The sequence below is a fragment of the Lynx canadensis genome, chromosome A3 (assembly GCF_007474595.2).
Source record: "Lynx canadensis isolate LIC74 chromosome A3, mLynCan4.pri.v2, whole genome shotgun sequence".
Classification (NCBI taxonomy): Eukaryota; Metazoa; Chordata; class Mammalia; order Carnivora; family Felidae; genus Lynx; species Lynx canadensis.
Window position 1 is genome coordinate 53,289,254 of NC_044305.1, and position 26,852 is coordinate 53,316,105.

General features: G+C 43.6%; 1 protein-coding gene across 1 annotated transcript in view; it reads left to right on the forward strand.

Annotated features, from left to right (window-relative positions):
• The first annotated feature begins 311 nt into the window (after positions 1-311).
• The window catches only part of ST6GAL2 (ST6 beta-galactoside alpha-2,6-sialyltransferase 2), an 84,328-nt gene continuing 57,787 nt past the window's right edge, over positions 312-26,852 (forward strand). Inside the window, exon 1 of the mRNA XM_030310293.1 lies at positions 312-357. The gene's annotated coding sequence lies outside the window, so the exon portion shown is untranslated. The remainder of the gene's footprint in view (positions 358-26,852) is intronic.

A 26,852-nucleotide genomic window follows, 5' to 3' on the forward strand; every position in this document is an offset into this window, starting at 1 on the left:
GGCCCCGGGGAGGTGATCCCGCAGGCCGCCCGGGACGCGAGAGCGGGTCGCTCGGGGCTCCCGAGGTGGCGTGGGGAGGCTGCGCGGCGGAGGCGGGGGCGGCCACCGGCAGCAGGATCTGAGCCGCGCGCTCGGCGTTCGCAGCCTCCAAGTTCCGCGGCGCGCGTCGGGCGCCCCCGGCCCCGGGTCCCAGCTCCCGCGGGCGGCCGTGTGAGTGTGGGAGCGCGTGGCGCGCGCGCCCGAGCGGCTGCCGGAGAATAAAATGTGACACGCACGTCTCCGACTCCAGCGCGGCGCGGACGGGGGAGCGCGGAGCACCGCGGGGTCGGACGGTGCGAGGCGCGGCGTCCGGAGAAGGTTGGTAGGGGAGGGCGCGGGGCTCGGGCAGTGGGGCGACGTCTGCCTTCGGGTCGCCGCAGCCTGTGCGCTGCTCGGCACGGAGTTAGACTCGGTGGCCGGGAGCCAGACCTGTGTAGGGGGGTGAGGGGACGCTGAGGGTTTTGGGGGAGAAGCAGGACATTCTTCGAGAGGGTGAGTGAACCTGAGGGCTTGAGCTTTGGGGACGGGCAGACACAGTTGTGCTCCTGCTGTTCAATCAATAAAACGGCGATCCTTTATTTTATTTAATTTGGCTCTGGGAGGAAATCGAGATTTTTAATTGCCTTTCTTGACCCCACCCCCATGCAAGACTGCGCTTCTTAAGGCTTAAAGTGTGTTCTGTTGGTTTCTAGTTTGCTGTAGGTATAATGTTTAGGGACAGAAGGGATCCTTAGAATCCCAAATACCCGGGTGTTAATTCTTACGCGCTTGCTGGGGGAAAACTCTTGCTTTTAAGTTGTTACACTTTTCACCGTGTAGGGAGAAGATATTTGATGAATTCTTTTGAGTAAGCAACGTTAACACCCGTCTCTTTCGGATGTGACGGTGCTGCTGGGGCGGGGAGTGAAGTTCAACTTGTGGCTCGCAGCGAGTGATGCCTTCCAAAGCGAGCTGAATAGCTGTGTTTGGAGAAGCCCTGCTTTCCAGGAATTTAAATGAGACTTTTTGTGGTTGCCTTCCAGGTCTCTCCTCCTAGTACCATATTTGTTTTGTCAGGCTGAACTTTCAAAGCTGTTTTATAATCCGAGAAGCACTTTGGGAGAAAAGTAATGCTTGGCTGGTTTTTTGTGAACTTATTTTTACAGGGTCATATTGAAAATTGGAGGAGACGCAAACCATATTTGGTAGCAATCTTTGTTTTCTGTACCGTTTGCGTTCTAACAGCGAAGGGGCTTGCTGATCTCCCACGGGGACTGGCTGCTTGGGTGAGGGTATTGTTGGAGCGCTTGCAACACATTGTGAGTGAAGTGCTTTGTACGTATTTAAAAAGCCTCGTGCGGGTTACTTGATATTTACAGTTTTTTTTTTCTTTTTGAAATTTTGCTCAACATATTTTTGCCATTTTGAATAATTGTGACTAACGACGAATTTCAAAACCTGAAATGCTGTGTGTGATCCCGTTGTTGCAAACTTAGGGCTAACAGTTCCTTTAAATGGCCTTGAACTTATTTTTACCCACTTTGCTCCTCCATTATTTTTCTGAACTTGACCGCCAGACTTTTGCAACACTCCGGGGTTTCCATTTCCTACTAAAGGTTTAGAAAAGCTGATGACAATGGTGAATGAATATTATGATGAAAATGGAGAACAACCTAAAATAGTAGGGCAGTCGCCTTGAATTTTACAGCCACAGTGAAAAATGGGGCACTCAAACATGTTGGAATTCTTGATCCAGTTTTTATTGTGATTGATATGAATTTTAGCATTTTACCTTTTTGTAAAATGCAGCTGATGCTTAGTTTTGAGGTAAGTCTCTTGACGAACGTGTGGTAGGAGCCTCAGCTCTTTGTGGAATCCTGAGCCCCAGAGTTCAGACAGAAGGTAGGGACTGTTGGAGAGTGTTCAGAGCAGAGACCAGCATTTGGGGGGTTTCTTATGTTGTGCACGCCATCTAGGAAGTAAAGATAAAGTGAGGACATGCAGGCAGGAGGATTCAAGCCTGAGATAACTTAATGTTTGAAAATATGTGAATAGATTTATTAGGCAGGGAAGGGGAGTCAATCATCTAGGCTCAGTTTCTGATGAGGACACGTAAGAAGGGGGTGAACAATTAAGTTGGTGTCCGGAAGGATTTCTGGTCAGCCAGTGAGATAGGTTAAATAGCGAAGGGGTTGCTGAGAAATTCTTCTAGGTGCTTGTTTCTCTAGAGCTTTTTTTTCCCCTGAGATTCTCTTTCTGAGATGATTTACCTGTGTGAGTCTCTATCTATTGCTTATACTAACTGCAATTGTGTACTGTGGGTCCAGAATGTATCCAAGCATTTGCCAAGCGCTTAAATCTTCCCTAAATTGACAAACTAATTCTCAGTTTCCTGCATCTGCTGCTTAGATAGATACACAATGGGTTGCATTCCAAAAAACTTAGAAATATTTGCCCTTTGAGAAACTTAGTTGATTTTCAGATTTCATGTCTCATTCCTGATACTTTTGAATAAAAATATCTTATGTGTTGATAATAGGGACAGTCTGTTAAATATTCACCTTCTCTTTCATTGTAATGTGTTTTAGCCTCCTGGGTCTTCTGTTATATGATCATAAATTTGAATTGCTTACATTAAATGAAATACTTAATTTGACTTGTTTACATGTCTAAGCAAAAAATAGTGCCCTCATGCTAGGTGTATGTTAAGTTTTAAGTTTTTGAGCCTCCTCAAAGAAGAACTATGGGATGAAGTTCACAACTGACTGTCAGAGAAATAATTACATAGAATCAGACACTAATTTTGGAATCCAGAAAGTGCAGGTGTACATTTACATAGCAATTTTCAGTATTCTCAACGGGTTGAGGTCAAGGGCAAGAACTGAGTGTGTGCTCTAGAAGTTGCCCAGCTGCTTGCTGTTAGTGGATAAACTTCAGACTTTCTGTTTAGCATTATCTGTCATTTTTCTGAAAGCTCTCCTTCCTACTTTGGAGAGATTTGTTTGGAAACATTATTAAGTACACAGAGCACAGACAGAAGAATCGGGGCGGGGGGGGGGGGGGAAGAAGCATCAGAGAAATATGGATTTATTATGCCCCTTATCAAATCCCATCCTGATCCGAAATTCCATGCCCCCCCACCCCCCGGGATGGATGGGGAACAGTTGTAATGCTTGGAACCCACCCAAGCTGTGGGTGAAATAGCGGCCGTGCGTTTAAAGGATGTGATATATGAACTGGCACTCCTGAGGCTTTGTCCTTATCAGTGGTTTGGTCCAGCACTAGCATGGGTCCTAGACCTGCTGCTTTGGTAAAAATGGGGTACCAGCAGCTGCTTGGGCAGTGTCTTCACTTGGCCACTTGCAGGTTCTTCTTGGCCATCCCACTGTGCCGAGACCCTTCTGATTTGGGGAAGAATTGCTCTCTGGATGCAAGTGGCATCAGAGAAATACTACCCACTCTCTCAGGGATTTTGGTCTGCACAGACGTGCTCTGTGCCCCCTTCCAGGTTCTGCTGCCCCCTGTGGTCTTCTCTAGGAAAAAATTCTGAATTCCAGGCAGACATCAGCTCTAACAAGCTAGAAGGATGTGAGGGTTGGGTTTGCAGTTTGCACTGGACTTTCTCAGTGAAGAAGCCGCAAAGGAAATTCTTGGCTGGCGCCCTCAAACCTGAGTTCTCGGGAGTGCTGTCCCTGCACCACAGGTCACTGGAGCAAGTCTGAGCCTTCCCAGGGCCTGGTTTCCAGGGCTGGGAAATGGAGGCTTAGCTTAAATCCTCTCCAAGGTGTCTCCTCATGCTGAGATTCCGTGAAATTGAGAATTGTATATTCTGACATACTTAAAAGTGAATTCCCATGCTCAGAGGAGAATTCACCTTTAGTTACTGTGCTTCGTATCCCTTCAAACACCATGTAGCCCAGAAGGGAGTAGTAACTCAAAGAATAATAACAGCAATTGCTTCAGACTTATTATGGGTTATATCCTGCCACCTGCTCTGCATAGGTTATCCCAGTATACCTTAGCCACAACCCTGGGGTGTATTGTTATCCCCATTTCATAGGTGAGGAGACTGAGCCTCAGAAAGATGAAGTGCCTTCCTCAAAAGTCCCACAGTGGGAAAGCAGCCCTGGGTTTGTGTGTTCCAAAGTCCATGCTGTTGAGACTATGCTCAGACTCTGTGGAGGAAAAGGCATGACTCCTCTCATGGTCTGTATGTTGGGGTCAGAGAAGGGCTGTGACTTTGAGCTTGCTCGTCTCAAACCATGGCTGAGCTTGCTGGATCAGAAAGATTTTTATAACAGGATGGAAGGGGCTGGTGGGGCACTCATTACACAAAGCCAGCAGATTCACTGGAACCTGGAAGCAGAAAAAGGCAGGAAATGCAACCTAAAAACGACCCCTGCAGTTGAGAATATCCCAGGCAGTCAGTATTCTATTGAAAATCAGGCTCATATGAAGGATTTCTCATCAAGTGAAATTTCCAAGGAAAAATTTAAGCAAAGACTTGAAAAAATGATCCCTACTCTCTAAGTTATTGGGTCAGTGAGGAGAGGAAGCTCAGAAAGTAGTCTCTTGGGACATTGAGAAATATATTGGCTAAAGCATTAGAGAAGACACTATAAAGAAAAATCCTGCGATATCTTGATTATAACCTTCTGCTTTCAGAAGTTTATAATTCACACGTTATGTTCTGCTCTTGGCTGCTCCTAGTCTTTGAGCCCGAGAGGGAAACGCATTATTAAATTTAAAACAATTGGTTTTCCATGTTCAAATTATACAAATTTTTCAAGTAGAGGTTCTTGCATGTTGGTAATTGTGGTTTCTAAAATGACTTAGCTTTAAATTAAATTTGGAAGAGGGTAAATCTCTTAGATAATCCGGTAGCTTTCATTATTCAGAAAGAAATTTGAAAAGTAGTTTCCTTGAAAGTGTAGTGATGATTTTTTTTTCTGGAAGATAAGTATATTACTAGGTGCTTAAAACCTGTCTTTGTACCTCTGACCACAAACAGGTAGAAAAGGTACTGGTAAGATTGATATATTTTCTGAATGATACAGTTAACCCAGTTATGCTGTGGAACTGTAAGTGCGTGATTGAATGAATGGATTTGGGTTTACTGTGAGAAGAGGGATCTTGCTCTGTAAATTCTATTTTAAAATTAGTAAAACTATATCCCCCATACAGAAAAGAGGATTTCCTTCCTTCCTTCCTTCCTTCCTTCCTTCCTTCCTTCCTTCCTTCCTTCCTTCCTTCCTTCCCTTCCTCCCTCCCTCCCTCCCTCCCTCCCTCCCTCCCTCCCTCCTTCCCACTGTCATTAAAAAGAACATGCCTGGGAGGCTCATTCGGTTACATATCCAACTCTTGGTTTGGGCTCAGGACATGATCTCAGGGTTTGTGAGTTCAAGCCCTGTGTCAGGCTGTGTGCTGACAACATGGAGCCTGCTTGGGATTCTCTTTCTCTCTCCCTCTCTCTCTGCCCTTTGCCTTTGCTCTCTCTCTCTCCAAAAATAAATAAACTTAAAAAAATAAGTATTCCGACTTCAGCCAGGTCACGATCTCGCGGTCCGTGAGTTCGAGCCCCGCGTCGGGCTCTGGGCTGATGGCTCAGAGCCTGGAGCCTGTTTCCGATTCTGTGTCTCCCTCTCTCTCTGCCCCTCGCCCGTTCATGCTCTGTCTCTCTCTGTCCCAAAAATAAATAAACGTTGAAAAAAAAATTAAAAAAAAAATAAGTAAAAAATAAAAATATAACAAGAACACGCACACACACGTGCACAGACGTGTGCACACATAAACTTGCAAATACAGGGGAACTGCATCCCTGCATTAATATGGTTTACCATTAGTAATTTGGAGTGGGAACCTGAATTCGGATACTTCTGCATGAATTGTTGGGGTTCACAACTGTTGAGTGAGAAAATCAGGACCTAGAGCCTTGGCCTTCTGATGGAGAGAAGAACATTCTTTTTCCTGTATTACTTATCTCTGAGAGAATTGCATGTTCCAGATTGCCAGTGGCTTGTGTAAGATAGAAATGTTTAAGGTCGTTTAAGCTTTACTTGGATTTATTATTAATAGGATAGGTACGGGAAAACACACTTTTACTTCTATGTGTATATGTGTGAGAGTGTGTGTATCTGTAAATATTCTTTAACAACAGTAGCGTCTTCAAGGTCCCTTTGGTGGTTTGCAGAATGTTTTTGACTGTTGACGTTCACGAGGGAGGCCTCTCGGGCAGGGCAGCCTGGAAAACCAATGTGGGGTCCTATACATTAGTTAGCTACTTGCTGGGTGAAAGAAGTGGAGCCATTTTAGAGGGTTCGGGGTCAACCTGGTGTTGGCCCAATAGTGGGTGTGAGTTAGTCTTTCTCTGATAACCATTTGAAGTTGCCCCGATGTCGTCTCATCACTTTAAACTTTAGGTAAAATAATTAAAACAGCAGCAAGCTCAAGTGTTCAAAAAAAATTTTTTTTTGATACCCTCTGGTTCATAAGGTACTTTTTGGAGCAATTAATGAATACCAGGAAGCTGACAAGTGCAACATGGTTTACTTTATATTAGTTTTTGTGTATCTGTATGTATGTCATGTATGTGTAGGTATTTGATTGACATTTTTCAAAGGGCAATTTTCCTCCTTACAATAACAGTACAAACAGTATTCCTCTGCCTTATGTTCAAAATTAGTAGCCGGGAGAGTTGAAATAATTAAGTAATTTGTCTGACTAAATACTTGATACTTTATAATAACATTCAGAGAGAGCCATTAAATAGATTACTTCATTAACTATTTGAGGTGGGAGGGTTTCAGAAACTGACTTGATAGTAACAGGAAAAAGTCTCTAATGTGACTCAAAAATAATGTGATTGCTTCTGTAAGTTAAACCCAAACATGTCTCTACTGGCCACACTCTATAATTTTCACATAATCAAAACATACCATTAATGTAATATAATCATATCCCAGTAATACCCCTCGTATTACTGTTTGATACATATGCTGAAAGAGCAGAATTAATTTTTGGTTTGGGGGTTTTCCAGTATTTTCATGACTGGTAGGCATAGTATTAGATGTAAAACCAGAAGTGGGTAAAAGAAAAGCTTTAAATTGCATTAAACAATGTGCTTCACAAAGGAGAGTCAAAAGACTCCTGGAACAAGGAAGCTTGGTTTTTTGTAGATGGTATATAAAACCCAATTATAGCATGGAACTCCAGAAGTATAATCACATACATGATGTGCATGTTTTACTGGCAAAACTAAACTCACCTGCCCCAAATCTCCCCCAGTGGGTCCCTGCCTCTCAGTTGCCCAACTTAGATCTATCTTGAATTCATTACACCATATTGAAAATGAATATGAGTTTGTAATATACTGAGTGACCCTGCATTATGGCCCACACATTTGGTCTGGGAATGACTGTGGTGCATAGTGGTGACCCTAAATGCTTAGTGTGATTGGTGCAGTGCACAGCCAGGTTCCCCGGGCTTGTCGTCCATCAGGTCCGTGCTCAACCTCACCAGTTACAGGTTGGAAGGAGGGCCATTCCTTAGAATCATTCCTTGTTGAACTGAAAGGCATCCACAGATCAATTAATTCACTTTCCAGGGTACATATTTTCTATGAATCCACATAGTCTTTTCTCAAGAAAAAAATTCAAATTCTGTATGTGGGGAAAGGTAGACATAGAACAAAATTATAGGAGGAAGGTCATGTGCCTTTTGTTTGCTATATATATATATATATATATATATATATATATATATATATGTTGAGGGTAGAAAACAAGGATTGATGATTGCAATGAGGTATTTAAATCTTCCCCTTGTTTGTTTTGCATAGTTGCTAAGCAAATCTTTTTTCGAGGTGAAGTCCCTTGGACTGTTCTTTCAACTGTGTGAAATTTCAAAATGAAATTCCTTGGGGCATCTGGGTGGCTCAGTCCATTAAGCGTCTGACTTCAGCTCAGGTTATGATCTCATGGGTTTGAGCCCCGCTTCGGGTTCTGTGTCTTCCTGTCTCTCTGCTCCTCTCCCACTCATGCTCTGTCTCTCTCTCTCTCTCTCTCTCAAAAATAAACAAACATTATTATTATTTTTTTTTTAATGAAGCGTCCTTCATTTGGTGCTGACAGTTTGTAGAGAGAGAAAAAGCAGTGACTGAGTCATGGACTGCTTGCATTGGTAGAATGGGAGATACGTATAGATACATTGGTAGAATGGGAGCTTGGAAGAGTGACATCATTGAACAAAACAGGTCTAGGGCATGTCTTGTCTTCTTTTTTTATTTATTTATTTATTTTTAAGTTCACAAGACTACAGTTATTTTCATGTGACATTCTTCTTGTCAGCTACCTGTATGTTCAAGAAGCAGATGACATTAACCTCAAATACAAAAGACAGAGGTGGAGCAGTGCCCCTAAACCACCTTCTGGGGTCTCAGGAAGATACAGAGAATCCAGCTTAGCTATCCCTTGAAGATCAAATAGGCCATCAGAGATTTGCTAAAACATTCAGGGCTGTCAGACACTAATCAGTATGAAACTGGAAATGGATGGCATCAGATGCAGTCTGGGGGGAGAAATGAAGTACATAGAAACCTGTACCCCATATCCCCACGTGACCCTTGTTTTTTCCTCCAGAGACTTCAGAGCTTTTATTTTCTTCCTCACTCTCGAAATGTGTCTGTGTGCATCATGTGCTGCTTGTGTCCGTGGGACATGGGAGGGAAGCTGTATCACATCCCCAAAGTTCAGTTTTCTCTGGATTTTGGGCAACTGCCTTACCTGGCTTGTTTTCTTCAGCTGTGTTCCTAACCAGAGAAGTGTTGCATAGAAAAGGTAATTATTAAATCTTTAGCCAGTGCCAACTGTGCACAGATCATAAGTGAAAAGTTTGATGGGTTTTCATAAACCAAATACACCCATATAACCAGCTAGATCAAGAATGAGATATTACCAGGGCACCTGGGTGGCTCAGTCCTTTTAGTATCCAACTCTTGGTTTGGGCTCAGGTCATGATCTCACGGTTCATGAGATAGAGCTCTATACTGACAGCATGGAGTCTGCTTGGGATTCTGTCTCTATGTCTCTCTTTCTCTCTCTGCCTCTCCCTTACATGCACACGCATGCTCGCTCTCTCTCTCTCTCTCTCTCTCTCTCTCTCTCTCTCTTTCTCTCAAATAAATAAATAAATAAACTTAAAAAAAAAAAGAGTAAAATATTGCCAACAATCCCTGAAGCCTGACCCTTCTGGTCACTGTCCAGCGGAAGGTAACCATTATCCTGATTTCTCACAGAACAGAGGAGTTTTGTGTCACCTGCTTGCATTCAGTTTTAAACAAAATGACGTTTTAACAGTATGGTATATATTTTTTTAGAGTTAAAGCAGCGTTAACCAGCGATGAAATATAGGTTGTGCTGTTAAAGTTGAGAAGTTTGCTCTTGGTTCAGAAACTTCCATGCTGTGCATGGAACAAAAGTGCATTTTGTTATTAACAATTGTAGGTTGTTAGTAACATAAATGTCACTTAGTTTTGCTGTTTCTTGGATGCTACAGATCTTCCTTTCCATTCGCTACACAACAGGATCAAAATATTTTTTAAGTGTATTAAAAGCTAGTAACATTATGTTCTAAATCTTGAAGATATATTTTAATATATTTCCCCTTATTAAAAATAAAACTGGAGCACCTAGGTGGCTCAGCCAGTTAAGCATCTGATTCGTGGTTTCGGCTCAGGTCATGATCTCACAGTTAGTGGGTTCAAGCCTTGCATTGGGCTCTGTGCTGACGGTGTGGAGCCTGCTTGGGATTCTCTCTCTCCCTCTCTCTTTGTCCTTCCCCTGCCTAAATAAATAAGTAAATAAACAAACAAACTTAAAAAAATAAAATTGAACATAGGACAGTTCTATGGAAAAAAACTTCAAAATGAAGCTTTCTTTACTAACTGAATTTAGTTTCATTTGGCAACTTTTAGCCTTTGATTTGTGAATTTGGCATACTTTCATACTGTAAGTGGACACTGATAGATGGATAGTTCTATGAGATATTTTACATAATATGACTTTTTTAGATTTTTTAAGGGACTAGCTCAGAAAAATTCAGCAGGACATGGAAGATGAAAATCATATAGATTCTTTAGAGTTTTTGTCTGCCTAGAGATAGTCTACATTGCTATTTGGAAATAAATAAAAATCCATAAACTGAAAAAACTAAAAAAAAACCCTGAAAACTCAGTTCCAGGCCATCAGTTGCCTGGCCTGTACTTGGTACACTGACCAACTTGAAAAAAGGTTTTCACCATACCAAAGAAAGTAAAGTTCAAAGGGATATAAAGACAAGATAGAATGATATCTTAACGTTTACTAGAAAAGAATTAAAAACTGGAAATATGATTTAAAAAAGTAAAAACGTTAACAGGCAGACTGCTTAATAATAGTCTGATGTACTTGGATTATATTGTATAAATTCAGGATTTGCCTAAAGCCAAAGAGATTGGCTTAAACCCAAAGCCAGATGCCATTGGAACCCAGTTGGTAGAGAGCAGGGCATTTGGCAGTCAAAGCTCACATGGCATTAAGAGTCTCATGATTTGGTTTCTGTCTCCTAAAGAGGAAGCTGTATCTCTCACCTGCCTCTGAAAATGCTGGCTTTTGTACAGCATGCCCTTGGGCGTGTACTACTTAAGTGGTTCAGAAATATGTGATTATACTTCATGTGATTGTCCAGAGTTTCTTTCCTGACATTTACTGTTTCTGGAAGGCAAAATGTTTTTTGGGCTTCAGCTTCTATTGTTTATCATATTCTTTACAGAAAAAATGGAGGGAAGCCCTGCTCTATTAGCAGAAGGAGCATTTAAATGAGGAATTCACTTTACAGATGGCTCTGTCGACTCTTGCTCACCTCCTGAACCCCCGTATGTTGTCCATACTGGCAAAGAGTCATCTTTCCAAACCCTAAGCTTGATCATGTGACCTTCTCCTCTCCTTAGTGCCATGCCCTCCCCCCACCCCATGACATACAGGACCCAGCCTGGAATTTTTAGAATATCATGTGCTTCTGAATTGGGCCCCAGTTTTGTCTCCTCTTTACTACTTTAAGGGTGTCTCTGACTATATTAGGCTGAGTTTATTTATTTTTTTTTTTTTAATTTTTTTTTTTCAACGTTTATTTATTTTTGGGACAGAGAGAGACAGAGCATGAACGGGGGAGGGACAGAGAGAGAGGGAGACACAGAATCGGAAACAGGCTCCAGGCTCTGAGCCATCAGCCCAGAGCCCGACGCGGGGCTGGAACTCACGGACCGCGAGATCGTGACCTGGCTGAAGTCGGACGCTTAACCGACTGCGCCACCCAGGCGCCCCTAGGCTGAGTTTAAGGATGGACCTGCTTCTTCCTCCTGCTGTCTCTTTGTCTGTGTCTCTTTCACACACACACACATACACACACGATGTGTGGTCCCCTCCTGTGCTATAGCACCATTTGTCTTTGTTGCACCTCCCAGTCTGTATTGTAATTAACCTTTTACTTTTTTTCTCCCCTGCTTAACTGTAAGGTGCTTGTAGGCAGCCCTGTGAGGCTGTGTCCCCAGCTCCTTAGTACATCTCAAGATACTGAGCTCAGTAGATGGCTTGATCAATGTTAACTGAATGAACGGAGCTGAAACTATTTCAGATTTGAAAGGACTACTGTCCACTCCATAAACATGACTTCTACAAATGAAGGGGAGAGGGTGAGATCCTTTGTGCCTTTTTTTTTCAAGGCAAATCCCCACGTATATAGCTCCTCCAATTCTAGCCATCCGTTTATAAACAGGCTATTCTAAAGACAAGGGACTATGGACTGAATGGACCATTCTGTACATACATTATCTTTAGAGTTGCAGTTAATCACTTTGGAGAAACACATTTACTAGTGATATTAGGAAATCAGAGTTAAAATGTTCAACCTTGTAATCTTTATGCCTCTTGTGAATCTCACCGAGAACACTGGAAATTCACATTTCTTTTCATAAGTGGTAGAAATGTGGTTGGGCATCTTTGTTCCTCCTTTAACAAAGCATTCCCAAGTAAGGGACATGTGTAATTGGTAAATGATTAGTAAATAAATTGGGGAGGATCTGCCCAGGGAGGTTTTATAAAAGCACTTTGTCTAGGATTCATAAATGTATCAAATTCTAACAATTAGAGCTACATACATTATCAGCACCTGGTGTGATAATAAAGGCTGCTCCAGAGCGAATGGGCTCAGCAGCATTTTGTTGTGGGCTTGCATTTTTTCTGGCTGCCCACAAATCATCTATGAATAGGTATTAAAACTGGGAAAGGTGCTGCTAGCCCAGGGACAGTATGAAATATGAGCTGTCTGTGAGGAATTATAAGTGCAATCCCTTTATCCTGAGATCAGTCCAACCAGGTGCAAGCGGAAAGGTGCACACCTTTAGCTGAAAGCCTGGAGAAGGCACTGTGCTGTGCCTTCTTCCTGTGTGTCTGATGGTGTGGCCTTGACCTCATTCTGCCAGTGCTTCCTGGAGGAGACAGCCCCCAGGGCTGAGGTGCCTTCCCCGACAGGGGGGTCAGTGCGTGTCTGGGGTCACTCATTCCACAAAAATTTATGTGGAATTTAGTGTATTTTCAACGTATCTTCCCAGATGCACATCCTCTAGAGTGCCAAATGCTGTGCATTTCTCTCCCCACTATTTAAATGAGTTTTGTTTTAAAGTTTGCAGTCTCCCAAAACACTGGGTTAGAGCTAGGGAATGCCTGGGATGAGTCATTTAATTAAGGGGACACTTTCCCTTACTCTGAACCCATTCTAGAATTAAAATAAAAAATGTTACCCGTGGTTGAAGTTAGGGACCTTTGGCGGTCCCCAGCAGTAAATAGAACATTGCAGGAATTTAACAAAAGCTGAAGGAATTTTAAAAAATGCTTGGAGCGTTTGAATAAACTATTTCCGTGCTCCATTTACATATGCTTAAGATCATGGAACCACTTGGGAGTAAAGAAAGAAGAACCTAAGTGTGGATTTCCTCTCACCCACGGAAATAGCTTTAAATCGCTTTCATAGTCAAGTTAAGTGGATTTTAATGATTTCATGTGTGCTGGCTATTAGCGGTTGTCATGCTGCTGACTGTGGCACTCAGACAGTTCCTTCTGGTGACCCCTCCTCCGCCGGAGGCTATGGGTACATCTCCACATCATCAGCACAGACTCACATCTGTCCCTGGATTCACACACCAGGCAAAGGAAGCTTTTAAAGTAAGAAAACTACGGGTAGAAGTCAGGGTTAGGCACCAGAGCATCAGGGCATGGCTGTTATTTAAAGTGATGTATTCAAATTTGAATATCTGTTTAAATTATTTCATTTTTCTTAATGACCTTAGATCCCTACACACCCCCAAGCCCTTTTAATTTTCCTTATGAGTCATGCTATGCCAGCTTAATAAGGCTTTCTATGCCAGTGGGTTTCTTGGTGCTTTTTAATTATGTTGTTGTGCCAGACATGGCTTTTGATAACTGGATGTGGTTAAAAGATTCTGTTACTGTGTTTTGGAAATCTGGTGCCAGCCAGGAAGGCCTACCCCTGCGACAAACCAACCCACCAACAATTGTTGAACCTTTCAGGAAACTCACAATCGTTGGATATTGGAACTCGTCTCAGATGGATTCCAGGCTGTGTGGGGAGGCACCAAATTTGGCCTGTGCTTTTAGTAATGGGTTCGGTGTTTTGCTTATTTATTGGTTTGGTTTTCTTTTCTTTGTTCTCCCCCCTCCGCCCCCAAATGCTTTAGACTCCTTGAGAAGATTTACTCTCAGGCAGTAAGCCTCAAAGTAAACACAATTTTGTGGCTTCCTAGAAACTAGTGATGAATAATATGTATCTAACAGGAAGTCCTGCATTTACCTTTCATGAATATCTGAAGTAATTCAAAGTTGTAACTTTGAAGGCCCTCTTAGTGAATTACTATTAAACATTCAGTTTGAACAGCAAAAAAATGTATTTAAAAAAAATTTTTTGGGGTGTTTATTTTTGAGAGAGGAAGAGAGACAGAGTGCGAGCAGGGGAGGGGCAGACAGAGTGGGAGGCACAGAGTCTGAAATAGGCTCCAGGCTCTGAGCTGTCAGCACAGAGCCTGACGCGGGGCTAGAACCCACGAACCGTGAGATCATGACCTGAGCCAAAGTCAGATGCTTAACTGAGCCACCCAGGTGCCCCCAATTTATTTATTTATTTATTTATTTATTTATTTATTTATTTATTTATTTATTTATTTATTTTGGAGGCAAAGCCTTCTCCCAGGAAGACTAGCATCCTGCAGGGTGATGTGAATTGTGCCTGCCACCCTCCCTGCCAAGGGAAAGATGGAGATGTGGCCATGCAGTGATTGGGAGAATTCCTTGTCCAAACAGTGGCTGAATGTAGGGATCTCCCAGGTGACTGTCTGTACAGAGCTGGCTCTCCCTGTGCTCCCCTCCCTGGCCGTTTTGCGGATGGGCTCCCTAGCAGTCACCACAGACACATCACATCGGCCACACCAGGTGAAGTGGAACGTGGCTCAACACAGAGGGGGTCAGCTCGATTATAGTCTTCACAAATAAATAACTAAAGGATAATCTTTCTCCCAGGCTCAAAGGTCAGGTGCCTTCCAGGATGGGCCCTCTGTTCAGTCCTGCCTTGAATCAGGAAGGGGTGAGGCGCAGGTGTAAGGGGGAGCTGGGACCCCCTTGGAGCTGGGAGAGGGGGCTTCAGCCCCAAATCCCCACATGGCTGGGCATGCAAGTGAGGCCTCAGCTATCAGTCAAATTAATGAGAAAGGCTTAAAAGCAAACAAATCCTTTCTTCTCTCCCCAGGGTTCTTCAGCTTTCTGGAAGGGTCTGACTGACAGCTCTGAAGGCCCTGCTCCTGCCCAGAGAGCTTAAGCGGCCAGAGGGGGCTTCTGTACTGCGTAAACTGTCAGTCTTTCCCCTCCCTGACCTAGAAAACAGGCAGGAAAGGGGTCCCTTGGGCCCCATCTCAGGCAGGCTTCCTAGGACAGGAGCAGTTCCCATTGAGTTCAAAGGGCAGCTGTTGTTTTGGGGCTTCTAGAGGACAAGGTGAAAAGATGAGGCGAAATATGTTTTCTGTTTGCTGAAGGAAATTAACAGAGTTGCCTGGCTTTGGTATTTCCTGGAATATCTGGATGGAAGAGGTAAGCTCTGTATGCAAGGGAAGCTGCCAGAGACCCAGATGGCTTCCCCTCACTCCCTGGCTGCACCTGCCTGAGGGGAGCCCTTGCAGTCCCTGATTCTAGTGAGTCATGACTCCCTCCCTAGGACTTTCACAGTGCGGCTTGTATCTCCTGGCCTGGCTGTCCTGGACTCCTGGGAATTCTGGTCACCACCCACAGATCTTCTCCACCCTTTGCCACCCCCAGAATTCTTAAATATGGGATTTTCTCTCACCTTCCATAGACAGTTGTTGAATAAAAGAAGCTGCTTTCATGCTGGACACAGCGATCTTACTACTAACTTAGCATGGAATGTGATGGCACTCCTTCCACAAATAACGTATTTAATCTTTTTTTTTTTTCTATTGCACTTTCTGATTCGTGCTCTTCAGCCATAATAAACAGAAGTGGGAACAGAAATTTGTAGAAGGTACCTTCTGAGATTAGAAATTTCCTTCTTAAAAAGAGGAACACGTAGGCTTGTATTGTCTCTTAAGCTCCCCGGCCCCAACACCGATGGTAGATGGTTGACAGTTTTTCGTCAACCCCCACCTTTCTTCAGTTTCTGGTCTCCCGTCTCTTTGGTGTGACACATGATGTCAGGACTTCAGCATTAATAGCAAGCACTATTGAACCACTGCTGGAGGTTTTCAGGACCGTTATCTTTGCTTTGGGACTTGTACACAGATATTTCGTTTATTATGGCAGGTTCTAAAAATTTATGACCTGTGAAAAGTTTATTTTCGGTGTAACTGAGGTCAGAATTGAACATTTAATCCAAAATCCATATGGCACTGAGTCGCACAGTGTATGAAAGCGCTTTGTAAGCCATGGAGGGGCTGCCTGAGGAGAGAGGCCTGGACTCAACAGACCCAGTCTCAGATTCCAGGGCCTCCACTTCGGGGTGATTTGTGTGTGAGTTTTTCTCTTCTCCTTTTATTTCTACATCTTTTAGCATTAAGACATTCAGAGTAGCTTTAGGATTGCAGCAAAAATTGAGCAGAACACAGAGATTACCCACAGGCCCCTGCCCTCACAGGTGCACAGCCTCCCCCACCATCAGCACCGCCCCCCCTCCCCCCAGAGCGGTACATTTGTTACAGCCAGTGAACCTATCCTGACACATCACTGTCACCCGGAGTCCACAGTTCACATTGGGGTGCACTCCTGGGGTTGTACGTGCTGTGGGTTTGGACAAATGTTCACATGTATCCACCACTAGAGTGTCATACAGAGTATTTTCACTGCCTTAAAGATCCTCTGTGCTCAGTCTGTTCACCACCACCTCCTCCCCCCGCCACCAGCTCCCACAACCACTGAACTCTTACTGTTTCTATAGTTTTGCCTCTTCCAGAATGTCATATAATTGGAATCACAAAGATTGGCTTCTTTCACTTAGTACATTTTAAGATTCCTCCGTGTGTTTTCATGGCTTGACAGCTCGTTTCTTTTTAGTGCCAAATAACTTTCCATTATCTGGTTGCCACAGCTTATTTATCCGTTCATATTTATCCAATGGATTATGTATCCATTTAGCCAGTTGAGGGATATCTTGGTGGCTTCCAGGTTTTGGCACTTGTGAATAAAGCTGCTGTCAACATCCATGTGCAGGTTTTTATGTGCATGTAAGTTTTCAGTTCCTTTTAACATGACTGGAACATGATGCCAGATCATAGGACAAGAGGATGTTTAGCTTTCTGAGAAGCCGACAAAGTGGCTGTACCATTTTCTCATTCCCACCAGCTATGAGTGAGTGCTCCTCTTGGCCCACATCCTTGCTGGTGTCAGTGTTCTGGATTTCGGCTACCCTAGCGGGTGTGTAGGGGTATCTCATGGTTGTTTTAACTTGCATTTCCTTGAGGACTTATGATGTGGAGCATCTTTTCATACACTTACTTGCCATTGGTATATGTTCTTTGACACGTTGTCTGTTAAGGTCTTTAACCCATTTTTTAATCATGTTTATTTTCTCACTGTTGAGTTTTAAGAGTTCTTTTTATAATTTTGCTCACAGTTCTTTATCAGGTATGTCTTTTGCAAGTATTTTCTCCCAGTCTGTAACTGGTCTTCTCACACTCTTGCGATTGTATTTCAGAGAGCAGAGGTTGTTTATTTCAAGGAAGTTCTGCTTATCAACTCATCCTTTTATAGATAGTGCCTTTGGTGTTGTATTTAACAAGTTCTGCCATACTGAAGGTCATCAAGATTCCCCCCTATATTATCTTTGAGGCATTTTATAGTTTTCTGTTTGGGGTTTAGGTCTGTGGTTTCTTCTACTTGTTCTTAAGTTTCTCCTTTGTAAAATGAGAGTAAATCCTCTGCGTCTTTTTTATGCTTAAGTACCAACCAGCACTCCTATCCCGGGCTCAAGGGTGGTCATTTGTGGCTGATATTAGTAGAACCACAACACAGTAGTCAAAGGCAATGAACTTGGCTCCAGGTCTAGCACATTTTTTTGGCCTTTGCCTCATCAGCCCTCATAAAAGTTTTGGGGTTTTGTTTTGGTGGTGGTGGTTTTGCTATTGCATTGCCTTTTTATAGAATACCTTATTCTTTAAAGTGAGTTTTGGCTGATGTGACTTACAACACAATAAATGATTTGGGGGTCTTAAAGATGCAGACAGTTCCTAGGGTGGAAATTCCCTGACTTTGAGTTCGCTGTGGGACTCAAGCACACAGAATTTTCATCTGCTGCTTCTCACCCACATTTGGTGTTCAACCAGACACACCCATTTAGCAACCAAATGCTCATTTCAGTCCCTCCCTCCTCCGTCTTAACCAGCCCAGTCCCCAGAAGGATTACACCTGCTGTAAAATGCAGCCTCTGGTTATGAAAGTAATTAAGTATTGGGGAAAATAAGCAGGAAGACTTTGAAGTTACATAAAACTCCTCATTTATTTGTTTTTATTAAGGTTCTTAGAAATGACTTTGCCATCTTCGACTCTAACATTCTACACTTTGCTGAGACTCTTATATGTTCCTGGCTCAGAGTGAATACTTACTCAGTGAATAGAGAAAATACAGCCTTAAATGACCCAGAGAAAACAAGAAGAAAAACAAGAAAAGCCAAAGGGAATAAACAATTAATTGTGTGCTGTCCAGATTGCTAACAGTGGAATAATGACAAAAATGTTCTGAAGCTGGGAGCACTGTTGCTTTTAACCGGAGGCCGACTAAGATGGTCTGAAAGTAGAGGAAGCTCTGTAGTCAGCCTGGGTTTGGATCCTGACTGCCACTTACAGGCTGCGTGACACCCAGGGCTGGCTGAAGGACTCCATGCACGATGCGAGGGGGCAGGGGGAACCCTTGTTCAAAAAGCAGGGGGGGATAATGCCCTTAACAGCACCCAAACAAAACACTTTTTCCTTCCCTTTCCTTCCATTTTTTTTTTTTTTTTGCGTGTCATGGTGTTTTTAATGTTCTAAGGAAATAAGAATTAAAATTTAATTATTAACATCAATTTTACTGGTCATTTTTGTTGTGCAATGCCACTTTTAAATCCACATGTAGGATCATTTAACTCCTGTGCACAATCAGTGAGATTACACAATGTGTACTTCCTGGCGGGCACAGGCTTACGTATTTCATTCTTACCAGAACAGTGGAGACATAACTCAAAACTAACTCAGCTCTTTTTATTTCACCTCGTGACACATGCGATTCTACCAACCTCAGCTTTCCCCGTAAGGAAGGAATTCCAGGCTTTTCTTCTACATCATTATTTTCAGCATATGTGGACAGTTCATCCAGGGCAATGAGAAAGGACACGATGAGAGCCCTTGGCCTATTGTGTTTCTTAGAACACCATTGCTTCTTTTTGCTTTTGAAGACAGTTCTGGCTCTAACAAAGCATGGCCCCTCAGGGCTGTCAGATCCCCCTACTTAGTCACAGAGGTAACATGCTTACTGTGTCCTCACTTTGAGTCTTGCTAAACTTCCAATGCACCGGATCCACAGGGCGTCAGGCATGCTGTCTGTGAAGGGGCTGGCAAGGAAAGGTGGACACACATACTGCACACACGTTATACATGTCTGGTCTGCTCATGGGAATGCTTCATTGTCCCATTGCCCCATTTTCCCATTGGATTTTACTTGGAAAACACAAACTCAAAGGTGAAATTATTAATAACTTTAAGACAGTGGCAGGAGAAAATCAAAGCAAGCATGGTCCTTCTGAATGTGGGGTCCTGTGACACGACACAAGTCACATCCCATGAAGGTGGCCCTGCTGACATCTAATGGATTCTTAACTTCAAGGAACCTCTTTCCTCCTCATAAAATTGAGCAATAATATGAGCGAACTCATTGGTTGTTTTAAGTTTAAATGAAGCCCTGTTTGTGGTGTATGAAGTACCACACTTGTTACATAGCATGCCTTTACTTAAAGTTCACTCTTTTCTTTTTTAAAGTTTGTTTGTTTGTTTATTTATTTATTTATTTATTTAGAGAGCGTGCATGCACGTGTGACTGGGGGAGGGATACAGAGAGGGAGAAAAAGAATCCCAAGCAAGCTCCACACTGTCAGCGTGGAGCTTGACACAGGGCTCAAACTCGCTAACTGTAAGATCATGACCCGAGCCGTAATCAAGAGTTGGACACTTAACCAACTGAGCCACCCAGGCACCCCATATATTCTGAAACCACTTCGGACTACAGGGTGAGTCTTCAAATAAGATGGTTTTGTTGTTGGAAAGACTACCAAATGTGGAGGCAAGCCAGAGTAATGAAATGCAACTTCTAGAATTGAGCAGGGTGGAAAAAAAAAAATTATAAGCCACAAATGCATTTTATTATCTCTGTTGAAACAATTCAGTGTCTGTTCAGATGCATAAGCAAATAAAATGTAGTGCCTTGAGGGCTTTGAAGAGCCAACTGGTTTTATAAAAATATGAAACATGGCTTCCAGTTCCACACCTCTTTTTACCTGTGGGCAGCTTGCTTCCTTGTGTCCAGGAGAGTGTCAGATGTCTGACACGGATACTAAAACTCGTTGCATCATGACCTAGCATCTAGCAACTGGAAGGGGCCTAAGATAAAAAGCAAAGGCTTAACAAACGTATGTTATGAGGACCTGATGGAAAGAAGAGTGGCAATAAATCAGTTTTATTATTGCCATCATGTTGACTGGGTGCTGGCCGTGAGCTGTGCACTGTAGAAGCTTCCTCCTCTACAGCAAGGGCTTTGCCTGGCAGAGCTAATGCACAGGGAGCACTATCCCAGTACCGCACAGACGTGTACTGTTCTGTAGCCATATTTCACCCTTGTAGAAACTCCAAGCATATACTTTCTGCATCTGCTTAAAGGGTCCTGCATAAATAAAGCCCCCTATATAGTCTGCAAATCAGAACACCCCAGAATTAATATGCTGTAGTCAGCATTTTCTTGATGAGGTGAGATACAGTGGTGTGCTTAGAGCCGGCCGGTGAATACTCGCTCGGGAATTTTGTGAGCCAGTTGTTAAACTACTTTAAAACAGTCCTTTCTCAACATTCATCATTTCCTAATTATTTCAGTTACATTTTACTATCATCTATGCTCTCGAAGGTGTCCACATCTGCCGTGGCTGATGGTGCAAATACTGTATGACAATAAGCTTCTGTGGATCTCTTCTCTGTGTTCAGCAGCCTCACCTTAGTAGTTTAAAACTGGCCATGACTGAAGGATGTACTCCAGGGAAATGGGACAATGCCAAAATCAGCCCTCCACTTCCCACTTCTCTTTCCCAAGAGCCAGTCGTCAACATTTATCAGCACATTACTAAGGAGGAATGAAATTGGCATAGAAGTTTTTTTTGGAAGATTTGTTATAAGCTCTATAGGCTCCTGTAGACCATTACAGAGCCAATTAGAAAGTGTACAAAAGGAAAAGGGGAAGGGAACGAACATTCTTGAAGCATCCGTGCCTGGCAGTGCATTAATTGACTTTCATATAGAGGTCAGTTAAAATCCTCTTAAAGGCTGACTAAGCTGTGTGATGTTACCTCAGTCTTGCAGTTGAAGAAACTGGTCTTTGGTTTAATAACTTACTCACGTTGGTATGGTTAATAAGGGAAGAAACTTACATGGAAAAGTATTTGAATGTAGGTGTTTGTAACTCAACTCATTGTCTTTTCCCTATAGAATGGAATTTTGAATGTCTAGTGGAAATACTGTCATTAATGCTGTGGTAAGGTTTTTGCAAGTGTAATGAATGCTTTTTTTTCGCCTTTCATTCATGTGCATACAAGCATTGGAAGGCAGGTGCCCATTGGTCATGCAGAGGTTCTGTCCCGAGGGAGGAGGGAGGAGGGAGGAGTAGTGTGTACAAAGTCCTGGGGCAGTGCAGGAAATGGTAAGGAATGTCTGAGAGGGATGCTGAAGCTGGCTCTTAAAAGGTGACAGGTCATTTCAAAGACATGCAGATGTGTGCCTGGCATCAGTCACATGTGGCCCGGGGGTGACCCCAGGGATTAACATGTTGTGGTGCAGGTTGGTTTTGTTAGCGGTGACAGGATTATGAGATTGTGGTCAGACAGGCGTCAGCGGGTAGTCTGGGGCAGATTCCTGCCCAACCGCCTTGGAGGAGCATTTAGAATGCAGTGGCCCATTCTTACCGGCCTCCCTGGCTTCAGTCTCATTCACTGGCCCTGGCAAGGCCAAGGGCAAGGGCGAATGGCCCAAGGGGGAGTGTCTGCAATGCTCGCTCAGCGGCCCTCCTCCTCTGATTCTGATTCAGGAAGTCACAGTGGGACCCAGCAAGTTTTCTTTGTAACACGCAGCTCTAGAGATTCTGGGATGGTACCAGGTCCTTGTTCTATAACTTCTGTGCTGTCTCCACCAGCAAGAAGAAAGCACCGGCACCTAATAATGATAATAGCTCTTCCTAGCTTTGGCAGAGGTTTAATCCAGTACCACCAGTCTCCACCATTGGCAAACTGAGGACCCAGACTTCCCAATACTTGCTAGTATATTTCCCTCAGGTGCATGGTGCCCTTAAGGGATGCTGCCCCGGTGCCTGGGATGCCACCTTGTGGTGATCTGCTCTGCAGTCAGCTTCAGAAATACTGTGCCTTAAAGAGGGGACCACCTATGCTCCCCAGAATGTTTGGGACTCCATTGGAATGATTCTACAGATGCTACAATGTAGTAATTTTATTCTTCAGATTTCTCCTTCCCAATTTCTGCAGGATTCTCTTGGGCTACAGAACCTTAAAATACTCCGGAAGTAAAATCTGTGATCCGATCTATTTGGTATCATTAGATGACAGGGAATGCATTGTGAGTATCTGCCTCCAGTTACCCTTGCAACACAGGTAACGTGCTTCATTTTCGCACACCGTGGGTTCCTCTTTGGTGGAAAAAAAAAAAAAAAAGTTGGAGTCCTTGAGTCCTTGTAAGGTCTGTCCTGGCTTTTGTGAAAACTCCCTAGTCTCCAGGATGGAGGGAGAAAATACAACCACTGATTTCATGTTCTTTGGCTTTTCTCAGACAAATGGCATTGACATTGTAAGCCATGAACTCATGATTCTATTACTGTATTCACTTATTTTGGGGTTGAGGGAAAACCAAAATGTATTTTATGCGTTGTATTAATTAGACTTAAAATAGCTCACTTACTTGTTTTCTTTAGTGTGAAGCCAGTTTTCTCAATTACCCTGTCTCCATCTAGAAAATGTGGTTTTCTTATATGACCTGCCTCCGTTTAGCGTCCACATCATAAAGCACAGTGAAATTACGTTCCTCCGGGTGCACAATTCTCAGTGGTTTCCACTGAGAGCTGATATTTTGTTTTCTTATAAAATGGGGACTGAAGTTTTACTAAAATGAGGGGGGCAACCAAGTCAGAATGCTTTTCTAGCACATAATGCAGAGTAAACCCACAGTAGCCCACATGGCTTGACTTGAACTTTACATTCTGAAGACAGCCAGAACATACTTGAGGGTGCATTCTTTTTTAAATTCAAAGTAATAACTCCACACTGTTGAGAGCTGAATTTGAGCTATAGATTTTTATCAAAGTCATCTCACATTTTAAATAAATTTTAGATTGGTGAATTCAGTGTTTCTGTGACAGAGATCATAAACGTTTTCCTTGTTCCAAAAGCAATATGAGGACTGTATATTTGTACTGTAGTTAATGCTGTGTTAAGTCAGTGTAATGTAACTGCTGCAAACATTTGTAGAGCAGAGGAGAAAAAGCCTTTATTTAAATCTTGCCAAGAGCAGAAATAAAGTGAGCAAATGCACAGTGGAGTGAGAGAAAACATAAATATCCATACGGTTTTATTACCGTGGTGCCCTGGTGATAGCATCTCCTTTAAGCTGCATGGAATATATGGTGCTGTTGCTGATAATTTTGTGTCTGAGTGTGGGCCTCACAAGAGATGTTTGTTGAGTGAATCAATGTTGGATCAGTGCTCTCTTTTTCTGTTAACAGAACTTTCACTTACCCAGCATGGAAATTAGGTACAGATAGCCTAAATGTAGTACTACTTGTAAATTTCCATAAGAGTAAGAAATAAAATAAATGAACATAAATTCTCTTTAATAGTGAAATGTTCGTGGCTGACGCAGGTACCATGAAGACAACTTTAGAAGTTATTTTCACCGTAAGTCAGGCAGAGAAAGACAAATACCATATGTTTTCACTCATGTGTGGATCCTGAGAAACTGAACAAAAGACCATGGGGGAGGGGGAGGGGGAACAAAAAAAGTTACAGAGAGGGAGGGAGGCAAACCTTAAGAGACTCTTAAATACGGAGAACAAACTGAGGGTTGATGGGGGGTGGGGGAGAGGGGAAAGTGGGTGATGGGCATTGAGGAGGGCACCTGTTGGGATGAGCACTGGGTGTTGTATGGAAACCAGTTTGATAATAAATTGTATTTAGTAAAAAAAAAAAAAAGTTATTTTCACTAAATTATAGACTCGTGAAGGATAAGACGGTGTTGTATTGTCCTTTTGATCCCTACCACGTAGCACAGTGCCTGGCATATAATAAAGGCGTAATGCGTGCATTGTGTGTATATGATGTGGTGTGTGTGTGTGTGCGCACGTGTGTGTGTGTGTCTCCATCAAGGGTAGGTGGGCAGCTTACATGCCATGGCTTATTACCAAATTGGATAAAAGAGCTTTTTGCAGCCCAGAGAAAAGTTACAGCTGGAAGGAAGAGGGGCTGGGGCGAGTGGGGTTAGATGACCAGAGCATTTGTTTAGCATAGATACTGGACCAGAATTCATCAGAACGATTTATGATGCCTGTTGTCGTCCCAGAGACACAGTCTTCAGACAGCATCTTTCATCTCCTTTGAGGTGCTATTTTCTGTTGTCATCCTGGTTGCTTTAAACTCCTATTCTGATAATTTTGCCATGACTCCGGTCTCACCCTTCCCTCCCTCTGTACTTTTCTGTCCCTGCCATGTCGGGAGTGGGACTGGTCGGTCCCTCTCCAGGGCAGATCTGGGTTTCCAGCGTCTGGCAGCGATGCCTTGTTTGTAAACTTCTGGTCCTGCTGGAGCCCTGCAGAAGTTTTGTGCCGTCCGTCAAGGCTGGGTGCATGTGGACACAATATTATTTTCACATCTCTCCCTTTTTCCTCATTCCATCTATGACCAAATAAACTTCCAGAAGTCATAGTGCTAAGTTCCCATTTGCCAACTGTGTGTGGTTGACTTTTAGCTAAAACTGTCTACTGACTCTGATGGGGAGGCTGAAACCCACTGCATTTTATTTATGTCATTAGATGTGATAAAGACATTAAAATTATAGTGTTTCTCCCAAGTTCTTGATAGTATATTTCATAGAGGCCAGGGTTTCCGTATCATGGTGTGTTTGGGGATTAAGTAACAAGGGGTTTGATCTTTGTGAAGAGGAGATATTGTGTATCTCTGCCCTTACCCAAACCACAATACAGGCGCGCAGATTCCCACCTGCCCTACCCCTCACAGCTCCTATTTTTCCACTTGAAATGCACCCGGCCCCCAACTACCTAATTCTTCCCACCCATTTGTTCTCAGTTTAAATTTTACTGCCACCGTATGATCCGCCCAGGCTCCCCAACCTAAGTTAGGCCCCAAAGTCTTTTGTCTTACAGTCCCTCCTTCATTTCCCCACCTTGTTCCTGGAGTGGCTGAGAACTTCCTATGTGCCAGGCACTGTCTAGGGAGTGAGGAAAGACAGGTCCCCCTCGTAGAGCTTACAGCCTGTTGGAGAAGGATAGCATTAAACAAACAACATAGCAGGTGGTGAGCAGTACCAAAAGTGAAGACAGAGCCAGCTGAGAGAGGTCAGGAGGAGGAGTATTTCAGGGAAAGCCCTTCTGAGTAGAGCAGAGACTTACATAAAAACTGGGAGGAAGGCAGGTCAGCTTCTAGAGGATGGCCCCAGGCAGCAGGAAGGGCCCAGGCAGGGCCCCAGCCCTGCAACAGATGGGAGCTGAGTGTGCAGGAAGCTGTAGGGGCCAGGAGGACGGAGGAAGGCAAAGGGAGCAGTGGTGTGAAATGAGGACAGCAAGGGGCACCTGTGTCAGTTAAGCCTCTGACTCTTGATTTTGGCTCAGGTGATGATCTCATGGTTTGTGAGTTCGAGTCCCACATCAGGTCCCATGCTGACAGTGTGCAGCCTGCCTGGGGTTCTCTCTCTCTCCCTCTCACTCTGCCCTTCCCCCACTTGTGGTTGTGCTCTTTCTCTCCCCAAAATAAGTAAACTTAAAAAAAAGTGAGGTCGGGGTGCCTGGGTGGCTCTGTCGGTTGGGTGTCCGACTTCAGCTCAGGTCATGATCTCACAGCTCATGGGTTCGAGCCCCGCATCGGGTTCTGTGCTGACAGCTCAGAGCCTGGAGCCTGCTTCGGATTCTGTGTCTCCTCTCTCTGCCCCTCCCCTGCTCACACTCTGTCTCTCTCTCTCTCTCTCTCTCTCTCTCTCTCTCTCAAAAATAAATAAATATTTTAAAAAAATTTTAAAAGATGAGGTCAGCAAAAGAAGTGGAGGCATACCACATACGGGAGGTAAGGGGGGAGGGGCGATTGACAGCAGGTAACTGGCTACATTAAATTCCCATCATAAGAGTTTCTTTCTGTGGCCTGGAGCACACACAGAGGGAAGGCAGGGTGCCAGCAGGGACACCGGTTCCAGGGCTGTTGCACTGGTGCAGGCGAGAGGTGGTGTGGACCACTTTGGGGTGGCAGAGAAGGCAACCAGTTGTGCGAGTGCAGGTATGTTTTAGGATTGGGTCTGTCTAGGTCAGGTCAGGGCTGGTGGTTGGGATTGGACATAGGTTTAAGTGGAAAGAAGAAGCAAGAGTAACACCAAAGTCTTTGACCCAGGCAGCCCGGCGAATGGCCGTGCTGGTTACTGGATGGGGAAAGGCTAAGGGAGGAGTAGAGAGTAACAGGTGTTTGGTTTGGACACATGAAGTTCGAGATTGCTAGGAAGCACAGAAGGGGAGTAGTTGGTTATATATAGGTTTGCGGTTCAGAGGAGAAACCAACACGGTGGATATAAATGTGGGCGGCACCAGGAGATAGAAAACCTAGCACAGTTGTATCCGTACCCTTATGTAGCAGGTGTGTATGTTGAGTCCACATCCAGAAGTGTTCAAGAAATGCAAATTTATCTCAATGCAACTTAAGCTGTATTTGGAGACCCCATTCCACC